The following is a 15584-nucleotide window of genomic DNA, read 5'->3' on the forward strand; positions in this document are numbered from 1 at the left end:
CACTATACTTGGGTAGGTACAGAATTTTAAGTGGTTAAAAAAAAAAAAAAATGAATGGCGTCTTCCCAAGAGCACTTTCTGGATGCTCTCCAGCCATTTTTCATTTTGTTATTTTATTGTATTTGGACCTGTGTGTTGTTGCTTTTCTGCTCAAGGAAGGTAAAGAGGCCGTGTGGGAAGGTGAGCAAGAGTTGGGAGGGGCCCACTGCAGAAGGAGCAATTGGCCTATCAGAGCAGGGCAAGTGAGCAGGCGCACGGGCAGCTACCCCACCAATCGGAATGGTTACATCTGCTACTAGGGTTCCTTGGACCCTTGCTAACAATCCATCTCCCTGGGCCCCATCCCTACCGTACATCCTATCATGGAGTGCAACAGTCCGGTGCCAGACTCTCTTGGTAATCCAGTCTGAAAACCTTTACCCTATAACACAGATTCTTACCCTCGGCACCACATAAAATCACCCGGGAAGCTTCTAACACCAACTTGCCTTGGCCTGGGAATCTGAATTGTTTCAAATTGCCCTGAGAAAACTATATTGTACATTCAATTATCAGCCGAGAATCTTGTTTAAAGTGCAGATGTTGGTCTGGGGAGACAGCTTAGCAGGTAAAGGCACTTCACATGCCAGTAAGAGAACCTGAGTTTGAACCCCAAGAACCCACGTAAAGCTGGGGATAGTAGCTGTGCTGGCTAGTTTTGTGTCAACTTAACAAGAGCTAGAGTCATCAGAGAGGAAGGCGCCTCCGTTGAGAAAATGTCTCCACAAGATCCGGCTGTAGACAAGCCTGGAGGGCGTTTTCTTGATTAATGATCAATGAGGGAGGTCCCAGCCCATGGTGAGTGGTGCCATCCCTGGGCTGGTGGTCCTGGGTTCTATAAGAAAGCAGACTGGACAGGCCATAAGAAGCAAGCCAGTAAGCAGCGCCCCTCCCTGGCCTCTGCCTCAGCTCCTGCCTTTAGGTTCCTGCCCTGCTTGGGTTCCTGTCCTGACTTCCTTCAGTGATGAACAGTGATGTGGAAGTGTAAGCCAAATCAACCCTTTCCTCCCCGATTGTCTTTGGTCATGGTGGTTCCATCACAGCAATAGTAACTCTAACCAAGACAGCAGTAGCTCCTGGCTGGAATTCTAGTGTTGATGCAGTAGAGTAGGAAGCAGAGACAAGAGAATCCTTGAACAAGATAGAAGTTGGGACTGATACCCAAGGACGTTCTCCAAACCCTGTGCCCGTGCCATGGCATGACGGTGCAAGTGTACACACGCCCACAATTTAAAAAAAAAAAATTAGAATATTCTGAAATAAAATGTTTGATTCATCTCACCTGGGATGAAGCCAGAGCCTGTGACTTTCTAATAAAATCCCTGGTGAGTGCGGCTGCTGCTGGTCCTACCTCGGGCGCTTTGGGTGGCAAGGCTCTTGACCATGGTGTCTTTCTCTGATGGCCACTTAGAATTACCCATGGAAGCTGTGTGAGTCCCCAGCTCTTCTGTACCTGTCCTCCTTCTGGGGAGTGGCTGTTAATTCTCCGGTCTGCATGCCCAGTGGGCAGTGATGGCGTTATTCTGTGCTATTACCATTTGTCCCTATTTAAGTTTAGAAATTACAAGTTTCAGTAATAGCTGAACCTTGCTAAAATGTTAATCAAGTTTTGTTATATGCTTTTTTTTAAAGGGGGGGGGCATCTCTCCAATCTACACTGGCTTCTCTCCTCTGACTCCTCTTATTAGGAGCCTTGAAATCACATTTCTCTGGCAAGTGCAGGGTAACTTCACATCAACCTCCTTAACGTAATGGTACCTGCAAAGTCCCATTAGCCCAGTAACCCACAGGCTCCAGGGATTAGGACACAGACAACTTTTGTGGATGGGGTGGAGAGGAATGGAGAGATGCCGTATTTAGCCTACCACAGATTCTTTTTCCTCTCTCTTCTGGAGCTCAGGCCATTTAGTGACGAGTCTGGTGTGTCTGGGCCTGGCACAGGCATCATGTAAAGCCCTGGGCCAGGACACAGATGGCCAGGGAGCCTTGAGAAACAGACTCCAGCCCAACGGGGGTGCACAAGTGCTGAGCCTCCATTACCCTCCCCAGAAGTTTCTCCTTCTATTTCCACTCAAAGAACACACTACTCAAGCCTCAGACTCCTGGATAGGCACAGTGGATGAGTTTTGGTCATCCCTTGTCTGGAGGTCATGGAAACTAGAAACCAAACTTCAACCCTTCTGGGAGGCTGAAGACGAAAAGCAGGCAGTAAGCAGAGAGTTGAACCGGCACCTCTGTAGTAGGCTCGGCATAAAAGTGCATTTCTTTTTTATCTGGCATTTATAGACTTCTCCAGCACTTCTCAACCCCTGTAATTATAACCGGGATCTCATTCGGGCCCCTTCAGCTTGGATTTATAAAAGCTGAGCACTCTCTTGAAGTAGGCAGCTATTAAAACTTCATGGCCTTTAACAAAATACCGGTTGACAGCCGGTGTTATGAAACACTGTCTAGGACAATTAAAATCACACTGGGATTGTCAACACCCATGCATCAGGCACGTTGTGAGAAGCGACCGTCAGGACGATGGCACGGTGCGGTCTCTTCCCTAGCTGCCTACCCTGGCTCTGGGCTTTTCCAGTTCATCTCTGAAGTCCAGGCTGCGCCACTGGCTTTGAGACACCAAGTCCAGCCATGCCCCCAGGAGTGGGCCAACCCTGTCCGTGGCTTCCGCCCCAGCCTTCTCCCCAGACAGGAATGCTGGCTTCCTACTTGTCGGGAGACTTCAGGCAGAGAGCTGGGTAGGATCCAGAAGTGCCATTTTTCCATTCTGTCTTCAGCTGAAGCCGTATAGACCAGTGTTGGTTTGTGACTATCAGCATGAAGCCATGAAGCCTAAGTGTCAGAGGGGAGCAGATCCGGGGTGGGATCCCCAAGAACACATATTACCTTGCTGTTTTACCACCAAACCTCCGTGAAGGAATTTGCAGATTTTTTACTGTCCCGTGACACTGCATACCAATTTCAGCCATCACACCTCTCCTCTGCTTCCTTGAAGCCTGCCAACTGGGCCCCATGTGTGAATCAATCCAGTGGCCACCTCTCCCGTCACAGTTCTGACCCCTTTTAGCTACACCTCCTGCCCTCTTCTCCAGCCTCAGGTGCCTGCTTTACCCTCACCATCTGCCAGCATCTCCAAGGTGCCAAGCTCTGTCATGCCAGCATCTCTGCCTGCTCTTCCTTCTCCTGGGAGACTCATCCACTCCCCTCACCTGGCCAGACCCTTCTTAGCTCAGTTCAGCTGAAAAGACACACCGAGAAGAGGGTCTTCTCCAGCCGCCTCTCTAAAAGAATGTGTCTAGCGCCTTCTATTTCCGCTCTGAGCAGCCAGATTGCTTATTTCCTTTGTATATTTACTGCGATGTTCTTTGTTTGTTTGTTTATTTGTTTATTTTGGTTTGTGTCTGTTTGTTGCCAGGGCTGGGGCCTGTGTTCTCTATGGACAAGTCTACTGCTGAGCTAAACTCCCAGTCTCATATTTTATCTGTAATTATTAATTGGTTGTTCTGACTCCTTGCTACATCTGCCTTTTCCACTGGACATGAAGCTTCAGGAAGGTAAAGATCTGTCCTCTTCCTTTAGGCATCTCCAGCCACACGCACTGGAGGCACAGGCTTAATGGACTGGCTAGCCAGTTTAAAGCCGCCCTGCACGGACTTTACACTCTGCTCGCCCCCCCCCCCAACCGCTTTCTCTCCATCCGTGTCTTCTACCATTTCTCAAGGTTCTCCTGCTTCTCCTCATTCGCTCTTCTCATGAACCCCTGAGCCCCCACCAACCTCATCTTCAACTCAGCTCCATCTCTACCCTGCCTGCTCTGGAGAGTATAACATCTGCTTCTTCTAGTATAACGTCTTCTATCCCATGTGCCTGTTGGACAGTTGGATCAGGATGGACCCCTAAGCCTGCTTTTTCTCCTGGCATCCTTAGTTCTCTTGATGATATATATATGAATATATGATCATATATATATTTCTAATCAGGCTCAGGGATGATTTTACTGCTAGTCCCTCTCCTCATCCAGTCAGGCAGACTGCACAGTGGCTCCCTTTGGGGCCACACAGCGCTTCTCTCTGGAATTCAGTTAAGACCCACTGAACTGATTCCCTGGCTTCTGTCCTCTCTCACCACGGTCTGTTCTTCTGCCCTTAGATGGGTCCATCTTAGCTCAGCTTAATCATATTACTCCACCACTTGCGGTGATCCACTATTGATGTTGAAGTTAAGTCCTAATTTCTTAGCCTGGCAGTCAGGCCCAGGCGTCCTTTCGGGTCGGCACTCCATCTGGAGTCTCCGCGGTCCAGTTTAATCCTGTCTCCTTTGTTACTCTTCCTCTTCTTGGCAGTCTGCTCTCTGGATCTGCTGTCTGCTCTTGTCTTCATGTGAAATGTCCTCTTTCATCCTTGTCTGTTAGAAGATCCCAAGGATCCCTCCAAGGGTCCTTTAACAACAATAAAACGTTTGTCCCAGTTCTCAGGGAGAGAGGCAGCATCCTTATCCGAAATGCCATGCCCAGCTTTAATCTGACTTTTCTTTGAATGAATTTTAGTTGTTTTTGTATTTGTGTCTCTTTCACACTGTGTTTGAGTTTTGTGAGGATTTTAAGCAGCCCCCATCTTAACTATCATTACTTCCTCAGTGCATGAGCACACACACACACACACACACACACACACACACACACACACACACACACACGAGGCAGAAATAGTTTAGAGTCTTCAGCAGAGACTCTAAATGATGCCTGTCCCCAGCATAGTCTGGAAAGAACTCACTGACTCCTGAAAGGACAGTTTAAGTTCATATCACACAAATTGATGCTGTAGACTGTCCCCCTCCCTAATATCCCTTCTGCTTTCTCGGCCTATATATCTAATGACCCTATCTTATTCCATTTCTCCTCTTTAGACCTCTTCCCCAACTCTCAGAACCCCCTTTCTGCTCTCACCCCACCCCAATTGAAAACTAGGACCTGCATATGAGAAGAAACATGACATTTGTTTGCCAGAGCCTCGTTCATTTTCCTGAACACAGTGCTCTCCAATTCTCTCCATTCTCCTGTGAGTGGCACAACTTAATTCTCCTTTATAACTGAATAAGTTCCCATTACACGCATATCACGCAGTTTGATTTCTCTTTCATCTGTTATCAGACGTCTTAAGCTGGCTCCGTATCGTGGTTCCTGTGAATAGTGCAGTAATGAACATGGAAACGCGTGAACTCTGTGTGCTGACTTAGAATTCTTCAGTTACGGACCCTGGACTAGTATAGTTGGACCATGAAGTCGTTCTCTTTGTTGAGGAACCTTTCCATAGTGGCTCTACCAGCTTACACCCCACCAGCCGTGGGTAAGGGCCCCTCTTTAACTATATTAATTTAATTGTATTCTGGGAATGTGTTTGCTGCCGGGGATTGAACCTAGGGCCTTGGACACGCTGGGCAAGAACTGCCACTGAGCAGCAGCCATAGCTGTAGGCTGGACAGTTGTATCGAAAGTTCTACTGGACAAGTGCTATCACAGACAGGTCTCTTAGCCTCTCTGAAGCTCTGCTGTCTTCCTTGATGAGAACTGATCAGCTGCGCCACATGATTCCCAAACTGCTTCTCTCCTCTGAAGTTTTGGGAAGTCTCGAATCTCTGCCGGTTCTTCTTGAATTCCTAAAATACAGCCGGTTCATGACTAATGGGAATAGCCTGAAACTAAAGAGCACAGAAGGTCAGCCACTTTGAAAGCTCATGGCAAGAACCGGAGGAAAGGAAGAGCTTTGGTAGAGTGCCTGGTAGTCTCTGACTGTGCTAAAGGCAATTTACCCATCACCCACTCTGTTCCTTCCCAAGCCCTTTCTCTAACACACACACACACACACACACACACACACACACACACACACACACAGAGTATATACATACATACACGTATATAATATTCTTCCAACCATTACCCACTCCCATCAGTAAATTACCATTGCCAAAATGCATTTATGTTAAAAAGTCTAAAGTCACGATGTAGCATGCTAGAGAGCAAGAGCACAGCCAAGGTTTAGCCTTTGACTTGTTACTACCTAGCTAGTCAATTTCGGCTGTTAATCTGAAGAGGAACAATTTCTTCAAGTCTCTAGACGCCGATCCAAGATTCTAAGCTGCAGCATTAAGTTTTCCAGACCAATAGCAGTTGTATGGGGAAACTGCCATTCTGGAGTGGAAGTTTGTGTTGACCTTGGGGGAATTCCCAGGATTGGGCCTGGAGGGTTGAGGAGGTCATGTGCGACGGGCCATTCCTCTTCCGGAAGCTGGAGGCTAGGAGGAACCTAGAACGCTGTCCTTGCAGACTGAGCTCTCTCCTGGAGATGAGTCACAAAACAAAAAAGGTGTGCTGGGCGCCCGCCTGCCTGCCCGCCCGCCCGCCCGCCTGCCTAGAGGAATTCCTTATATGGCACTTGTTTTTCTGACAGGTAATATGTTCCTGGACATGAAACTTATTTTCAGGCAGTTCTTCAAATGGCATTCGAAGAATGCTTGTTTTGTTTTGTTTTGCAGAGTATTGTCTCAGGGTGACAGCCTTTTTAACAGCAACTTCCCTTCGGACAGCAGAACTTGTTATGTATACTTCAAGGCTCAAGGCTACGAGCATAGAGTGCGCTCCCTCCTCCCACAGATAGCTCTACGATCCCTGAGAAGAGGAAAACTGTGGTTGTGCAAGCAGCTGGAGCCCTGCTTAACTAACCCACGACTTTATGCTGACCCACACCAGGGCTGTGTGGTGATATGGAGCCTTGCACATCCCCCGCCCCCTCCTGCCGTCACAGTACTTGAACTGCTGCAGTTCGACAGAGCCTGACATGTCCACAACGGCAAGGCGAGGACCTAGAAGTGACGCCAACGCATCGCCAATCACATTCAAGACTCCTCCACCTACCTGGTCCCAGATTTTCCTCCACACTCTCTGTGAGGGCTCGGGTAGGTCGGTGTTCTTTGACTGGCTCCGGGGTTCCTAGTCTCGTCACCCTGAAGGTTGTAGGTGGACTTTTCTGTCCCGCCAGACCCCTCCCAAACAGCTCTCAGTTTGGCTCTCCCGCCTGACCTCCTCCTGCCTAGCTATTGGCCAGTCAGCTCTTTATTAACAATGAGAGGAATACATCTTCACAGTGTACAAAAGGATTATGCCATAGCAGAAGGTAGTCATTATCTCATCCACTTTGAAGATAAGAAGACAGGGTCCAGGGCTACTAGTTACGCATCACCACCTAAACAGAAAGGTGGCTGAGCCAGACTCGATTTTCACCTTTCTGGAAGGGTACCCATGTTCTGTTTCCCCCGGCCCAATGCCTCCTGACAACCAGCCAAACAAAAGTCCTGCCATTGTGAAGGTCAAGGAGAAGGTCAAAGGGATGTACCTGCTTCCCATGTCTTCTGAAATACTTAGAAACAGAAAGCAACACATGCCTATTCTCTTAGGGGTTTGCAAACCAGAAACCCGCCATCACTTTGGGCTAAAGTAGCATCACCTGGAAGCTCTGGGTGAGAATCCATCTTCTTGCCATTTCTAGTTTCTAATGGCCACCTGCAATCTTTGTTCACATTCCCAAAGTCCTTTTTTGCCATATAGGGAAATATTCTCACAGGTTCTGGGGACTAGGGTGCAGACATCCTTGAAAGGTGTAGACTTGGCCAACAACCGAGGGCAGCTCACTTCCCTTGAGAACTGGGAATAGTGGCCCAAGTACATTTGCGTCCCCTCCTTCTCCTCCGTGTACATTTTCCTTCCATCTTGGCAGGAAAGCAGGCCTTCAGAGACACAGGGGTCACAAAGGACAAGTTCTAGTAGAGAGGTTCTGGAACTCGCAGCAGGACCCTCCAGGTCCGCCATCTTTCCGGTGAAGGTGCTGGAAGAGAGAAAATTCAGGGTTCTCAAGCAGCTGGTGGCCTGAGGTTCACACATTACCTTCTTTGGCTTGTCAGGATGTCTGGGGTGGAGGGGCCTGCTCTTTGCCCCCAACTACCCCCTTTACATGCTAGCTAGAAGAAACCAACTATTTTCTTTAACTACTGTGTCCCATTGCATTAAAACTGTCCAGTTTTCTTCCCTCCATCTACACAGAGCCCTGGAAAATGAGCCTCCTGCCCACATTCTCTATCTTAACCCACTGTGGTGATATTGTGTTCCCCAATATTTTGTACACTCTAATAAACTTATCTGGGGTCAGAGAACAGAACAGCCACTAGATATAGAGGCCAGAAAATGGCACTCACGCCTTTAATTCTAGCATTGCAAAGGCAGAGATCCGTCTGGATCTCTGTAAGTTCAAAGCCACACTGGAAACAGCCAGGCATGGAGACACACACCTTTAATCCCAGGAAGTGATGGCAGATAGTAGAAAGGTATATAAGGCGTGAGGACCAGGAACTAGGGCCTGGTTAAGCTTTTAGGCTTCTAGCAGCAGTTCAGCTGACATCCATTTAGATGAAGACCCAGAGGCTTCCAGTTTGAGGAAACAGGATCAGCTAAGAAGTTGGCGAGGTGAGGTTAGGTGTGGTTTATTCTATTTCTCTGATCTTCCAGCTTTAACGCCAATACCTGGCTCCAGGTTTGATTTTATTAATAAGATCTTCTAAGATTCGTGCTACAACCCATGCCACGGGCGCTCATCCACCTAATCCCAGCCAGTCCCACACGGTCTGTAAAGGGACTCTTCATCATTTCAGCAGAAGCAGCCATCGCGTTTCTAGTGCTGTGTGCTGAGGAGCTGTGGGCCGTGGCTTCACTTGCCCACTTCCGCTAAAACCTCGGCTTCCAGAAAACACAGGCTTTCTCTGAGGATGGAAAGGTTATCTAAGCAGCCCAACCCCTTAATGGAATTTAAAAAAGAAAAAAGAAAAACAAAACACAAAAAAAGAAAAACAAAGTGTTAGAACAACACTTTTAAATCTCTCAAATTGCAGCTGGAGACCATGGCTCCTTCCTTGAAACAATGGACCATTTAGTATAACCATTTAGTACTATTATTCTAAAGCACTGTGAGTTACAGAAGGTGACTAGTGTCACCGTCACTTTTTTTTTTTTTTTTTTTTTTGGTTTTTTCGAGACAGGGTTTCTCTGTGTAGCTTTGCGCTTTTCCTGGAGCTCACTTGGTAGTCCAGGCTGGCCTCGAACTCACAGAGATCCGCCTGCCTCTGCCTCCCAAGTGCTGGGATTAAAGGCGTGTGCCACCACGCCCAGCATGTCACCGTCACTTTAAAACGGGGAGGCAGACTTAGAAAGGAAAGTTGGTGACTGTAAATCACAGGCCCACCGTTGACTAGAACCTAGAAGTAAAGGCAACTTCCTCTTCTATTTGCTAGGTCGGTGAGTGTATATGGGTGTATGAGTGTGTGTGAGTGTGTGTGAGTGTGTGTGTGTGTGTGTGTGTGTGTGTGTGTGTGTGTGTGTGTGTGCACGGGCAACCTGATAAGGTACTTTGTGAGGGCAGGACAAACAAAAAAGTCTGTAGCACAATAGTGACACAAATTGGCTGCTGATAACAGAATGTATAACCTGTTCTCTGGCATCTGTATAATCTCGGCGGAGAGGGAGTGTTCAGTTTGACTAAACCAAAGAGTAGGAACAAATTCTGGTCGAGACATCGTTACTTAGCCTATCTGTCCTTTCTGCCCATGTGTGCTCTGCATCTTTAACCTCTTCCCTGCCATTTACCTGTGTTTCTCTCCAACTCCCCATGACAGGAGACTAATGGCTCTCCAGTGACGTCAACGGCAACTCCTCTCAGTCCTCCAGTGCATACTGGTGCGTGACAGACGGAACCTACAGTAATGGCGATGCACACCTTCCTGGGCTCCTATTGGAGAGGACTCGTTAAGACACGGCGAGGCTCGGAGCAGTTCGGTGATGAGAAAGGATGAAGGCAGCCTCCCCCGAGTGTGCCACAGAAGGGCAATGACGTAACACCAAGTCTACTGCTGCCAACTGGGTCTCCTTGAGCTCTCTGAGCCTCACCCTGCTCTCCAGATGTGAAATGAAAGACACAGTGTAGGTCATGGGATACAGTACGGTGAAGGGACAGCCAGTGATTCTTTGCACCAAATAACTGCTCGTGGAGATATTGACAAAATTACAAAACAGAAAATCAATCAAAATAAGACAATTAAGATGGAAGCGAGTGGGGGGAAAGAGAGAACCTCCCTTTTATTCCCCCTGTTAGGCAGATTTCTAAGGTGGTCTCCAAGAGTCCTGACCCCAATAAACACACCATCACATCTATTTAATCAACTATATGTCTGCTGTGGAGGAATTTTGGAGATGTAGTTACAGCTTTAAAGTCATTGAACTTGAAGACAGGAAGCTACTGCAGATGGGCTTGACCTAATCATCTGAACCTTTTGTAAGTAGAGACTTTATTCTAACTGGTGGTCAAACAGAAGGATCCAACACATGGTTGAAGACTTGAAGATGGAGAGAACCCATGCCAAAGAATGGTTGGCTTCTCTGGGACAAGAGAGCAGCTCCCACTAACAGGTAGTAGACAAACAGGGACCACAGCCCTATGGGAGCCATAAGAATAATCATGGAAGTGGTGGGCCTTCTCTCAGTACGTCTGTCTGAGAGCCCAGTCTCGCCAGCATCATGGCCGCACCTTTGTGAGACCCTGAGGAGACAACCCATCCATGATGTGCCCGACTTCTGATCTGCAGACCTGTCAGCTGCCCAGGGCTTAGGTTGGCTTGATAGTAGTGAAATGCAATGGATAGTCATTAGAACCAAGCTGCCCAGGATCCCTGGCTAGGATGAAGGAGAAACTTTACTCTACCTATCACTCTTAGCTGACAATGGCAGAGTCATCTTTATGTTCTCCAAGTCACTCCAAGATGAAATCACAGCAAAGGCCTTGTGTTCAGAGAGCACAGCAGCCATCTCACAGGGCAACTTGCAATGAGTAAAAATTGAGATGAACTTGGCCCAGGAAGCTGGTGGAGCCCATCTGTATCCGCTGGGTTGTTCCCGTTGAGTGTTCTCTGACGTAAAGGAGGAAATTCATGGGTTACTTCAAATCTCACCAGTGTTCCAATGAAAACAGGAATATTGCCTGTGGAAACACTTCCTGACTTGGAAAAATAGTCACGACCTCCAAGACCCTAGCTTCTCCCAGCCCATTCCAGTGCTCTTCTGATGGAATTGCTTTCAACGATGTGGGGACACAGCAGAGAAGTTGCATTCAGACACTTGGATTGGACTCTTAGCTCTGACACCAGATAGCTCTGTGCCTTAGACAAAGGCCACCACTTCTCTGAGCCTCAGTTTCCTGACCTACAAGGATAAATAGGAATGCATCATAAACAGGAGACATGGAGAGGAGCAGGGACCTAGACAGGAAGAGCCATAGCACCAGTGAACAGAAGGAGGTGTGTGCCTCAAAGGGCGATCCAGTAGAAGCTACTGGTTGGTGAGGGAGGGATGCAGGCCATTGTGTGGGTGAACTGAGAAACCTTACCTTCAGCGAAAGACAGAAGACAAACAAGATCACAGATCGTTACTGTTCTGTTTTTCGTGGTCCCTCAGTAGCCACGAGGGATTGGTTCTAAGAACTCTTGCTTTCACCCATCTCCCCCAACACAAGAACCTGCTGCTATTCAAGTCCTTGCTGTAAAATAGTACATGTGTTGAATCTTTGGGTGGACGAACCTGTGTGTAAAGACAGCCAGCTGTTATAGAACAGAGAAAAGATGATGAGTGGGTGCCTAGGGTGGAGAGTGGAAAGAGCCTGAGTGTTCACAGGGTGATAAAATGTCCTAAAGGTAGATCGTGATTATTGTATCTTGAATTGTACATATGAAATAATCGTGGTTTATGATGTATAAATGAAGTTATTAATTAAAAAAATTCAACACAAGTTCATGAAGAAATAGTACAGAAACAACTCATAAACTAAGCCCATGTCTAAGGTAGGTTGGTCCTTGTTCTTCTTCCTCTTCATAGGAGCAGCAAGCCCAGAGGGCCTGGTAGCTCAAGACATAACCTAGATTTTATATACATACATACATACATACATACATACATACATAATACATACATACATACATACAGTGTTTTTATAATTTATTTAATTTTATTTTGTGTCAATTGATGTAAGGGTGTCAGATCCCCTAGAACTAGAGTTACAGATGGTTGTGAGCTGCCCTGTGGGTGCTGGGAATTGAACCCGGGTCCTCTGGAAGAGCAAGCAGCCAGTGCTCTTAACCACTGAGCCATCTCTCCAGCTATTTTTAGTATATCTACACACACAGTCTTTTTAGTGACCCCATCACAGCTCAGGCATAGTTATTTCACTGTAAGTTCAGTCTGATTAATAACTACAAATGCATTAGAGAGAAATGATAGACCCATCATAAGATACAGTGGAACAATATAAATGAGTGACTGGAGCACTAATTTCTTAATAATTATCCTCTACTTGGACCTCAGCCATAGCTCTCAGATTGAAAATTTATCTCCATGTTTCTAAGCACAAAACTGAACTCAGATTCTGCATTGCTTGACTATAGTACTTACTGTACCAGAAGCAGGGGATTCTGGGTGAGAATGGCCCAGGACAGCAGCATCAGCATCACCCAAGGCCCTGGTAAAAATACTAATCCTTAGGATCCACCCTACATGTACAGAATCAGAAACTGAGCATGGGGGCCAATAGCATGCTTAAATGGAGTGCTTAGTGTTATTGCCAACATGCTAGTATCTGAGAAGCACTGCTTGAGGTAATGATATGCACACGTACACACGAACACACACGTATATGTGCATACATACCAGTCTCACTTGGGGAAACCATATCAACTGGAAGATGGATTACTGTCCAGTGAGTACAGAAGTAATGACGGCAAATATGAGCCATGAGTTCAACCACTCACAGGTCCCTCTCCAGGTCACTTCCCACGAGTCAATGTGAGCCAGGGTAGCAGGCCCATGGGCGGTCTGGACAGTCCAGCTTTCACTGGGTGAAATCTGTACCAGTGGTGAGTGAGGAAGACTGAAGTAGATTAGAAAACGTAACATGGAAGAATTTGGCCGAGTGCAAGGGCCCGCTAAAATGTCACCGATTTCCCAAGGTCTTGGGTAGCGTGTAGACAAGTCAGAATCGCCTGCTACCCAAACCAGGAGACATGTCCTGAAAGGCTGATGGACTGACACAAAGCTTAGAGTCCAGACAAATAAAGTTGCAAAGTGCCTCAAATCCAGAATTATGGCAAAGTGCTAGATGTCATGAGTTTTAAAAAGCCCGGACAGGACTAGCCTTGGCTGATGGCAATCAACGCAGGTTGCCTAGTGTCCAGGTAGAGAGCAAGCATCTCAGTAGAGGACAGGGATGGTCTATAGGTGAGCTTGGATGAAGGACCCTCTCCCAGCTGCCTGGTTCAAGAGAAGTCAAGCTTCCCTATACCAGAATCAATCATGGGAAGGGGAGGGAGAAAGCTGTTTCCTTGGCAACGGATAAGAGATCTTGACATTGAAATAACCAGCCTGATATGAATCCCAAAGAGACAACTATAAACTGGAGAGACTGGGTGATCTGTGAGCAGCAAGCTAGGTAACAATTACAGATAAGTTATAGGAAATAAAGCAGAACATTTTTTTTACAGCAATCTGATTTATAACTGTTCACAAAATATCAGTCAACATGTCGCTAACCTCATATTTGTCTCATGCAGTGGTCTCCTGGTTTAGCAGGGGCAGGAGAGAAAAGCAAAGGTTGGCTCTGGCTTTGGAGAGTTGACCCTCTCCAGGTTTCAACACCAGGCGTCCTTGTCTCATTTTGGAAATGCTTCCCTTTCAGCCTAAAACATTTCAACAGCTGATGCTGTGTGGCCCAGTGGCACAGGAACGGCTGGTAACTGGAGAAGGTGGACATGTGCTTCCAAAGTTCATTTGATGAAATTCACTTGAATTTCACAGATGAGGGAAACCAAGGTCAAAAAAAAGTTAAACTAAATTGCCTGCCCACTGTAAGCAAGGCTGGAACTAGAATCCCAACTACTCCAACCCCAGAGACACACCAAACTGCACCAAAGTGTTCACAAAGCAGAAATGACAGACTCCACTGAGTGTGACGAATAAGAAAACCCTAATTTTAGCATCTTTTAAAGTATCTTTCTTTGAGGCAGCCAGCGAGGTTCACTTTACTTCTCTGCTGCCCACATTTGTTGGGAATCTCCCAGGGGAAAGCTCTTCTGAGAGGAGCCGAGACAAAGCCTGAGTGATCTATGGTTGCCAAAGTCAGGCTCGTCCCAGCAGCATCAGTGAGAGGCACCCGAGCTATCTCCCAGGCTGTGGTGAGAGATATGAGCACCCGCGTTTCTGTAACTCCCAAAGGGCTTTCTGGCAGGTAGCTGCCTCCTCAGAGTCTTCGAAGGACTATTCCTGTTGGAGTAAGGAGGACTTTGCATCTGCCATGGGGCATGGCTTCCAAAATGCCCTGACTGAGTCTGGACAGAATTGTACAATATGATGAAAATGCGGTACATATTTTATTTCTTCTATTACCTGAAGAATTTTTGTCTTTGGCTTGTATTAGGAAGAAAAGGGCAAATCAAAGCAATCACTTCGATGACTTCATCTAAAAGCATGCTTGCTTGTATCTCCTGGCAGAACAATTGGTGAATTGATGCAGGTGTAGCATGAAGGAGTCTCAGAGGAGCCGGAAGCCTCATCCGCAGCTCTTATCCACCCGAGGCCACCAGAATCGTCCCAGGGGCCCAGCCCTTTTGTACACAGAGAGAACTGACTCCTTGCATTTTCAGTACTCATTTTATTATGGACTGCTAATGTTTTTGCTACATGTTCTTAAAAAATGTCCTTCTCATGGGCAATCCTCATCTCTCCCATGCCAACAATAGCTGCCAGAGTGAACGAAGATGCATCATTTTCTTCTGTCCCTCTTAGGATACGTGCCTGCTTCCTCTGCCATTGACATAAAGGAACAAATAAATGCAACACATTTTCTATATGTCTAATATTTCATCATCTGCTATTGGCTATTTAATTTTATGATTTTTTTCCACACCTCACTGAGTTAAATCATAGTTCTGATAAATTAACACCTTCAACTTTCTTAACACTCGTGGTAAGAGGTTGGAGAACATTTATTTGTCTAATCATAACGTTTGCAAACATTTTAACATGCAAGTTCTCCAGCAAATGTCAACACTGCCTTAGAGACCTCTAATGCTTTGATTTCAAATTCTCACTTAGCTCTGAACAAAACCTGTCTCTCTTCTTATCTACATCTCTCCCTGGTATTCTAGAAATAAAAAGAAAACCACACACACACACACACACACACACACACACACACACACACACACCTAGCTCAGCCTTTGGGGCTTTGTCTCCTTCTGCCTGTGGCGTTCCACAGTAGCGTGGGATGGGTGGGGCTGTCTTCAGAAGCAGTTTGAGAAGCTGACCTCTATTGGAGATTGTACACAAGGGATCGGGATGCATTTACTGTGGAGGGCAGATTTCCTAGACAGATGCTATTTCACCTGGTCGCTTGGGCTGTCGT

This window comes from Peromyscus leucopus, chromosome 11 (assembly GCF_004664715.2).
Source record: "Peromyscus leucopus breed LL Stock chromosome 11, UCI_PerLeu_2.1, whole genome shotgun sequence".
In the NCBI taxonomy this organism is placed as follows: Eukaryota; Metazoa; Chordata; class Mammalia; order Rodentia; family Cricetidae; genus Peromyscus; species Peromyscus leucopus.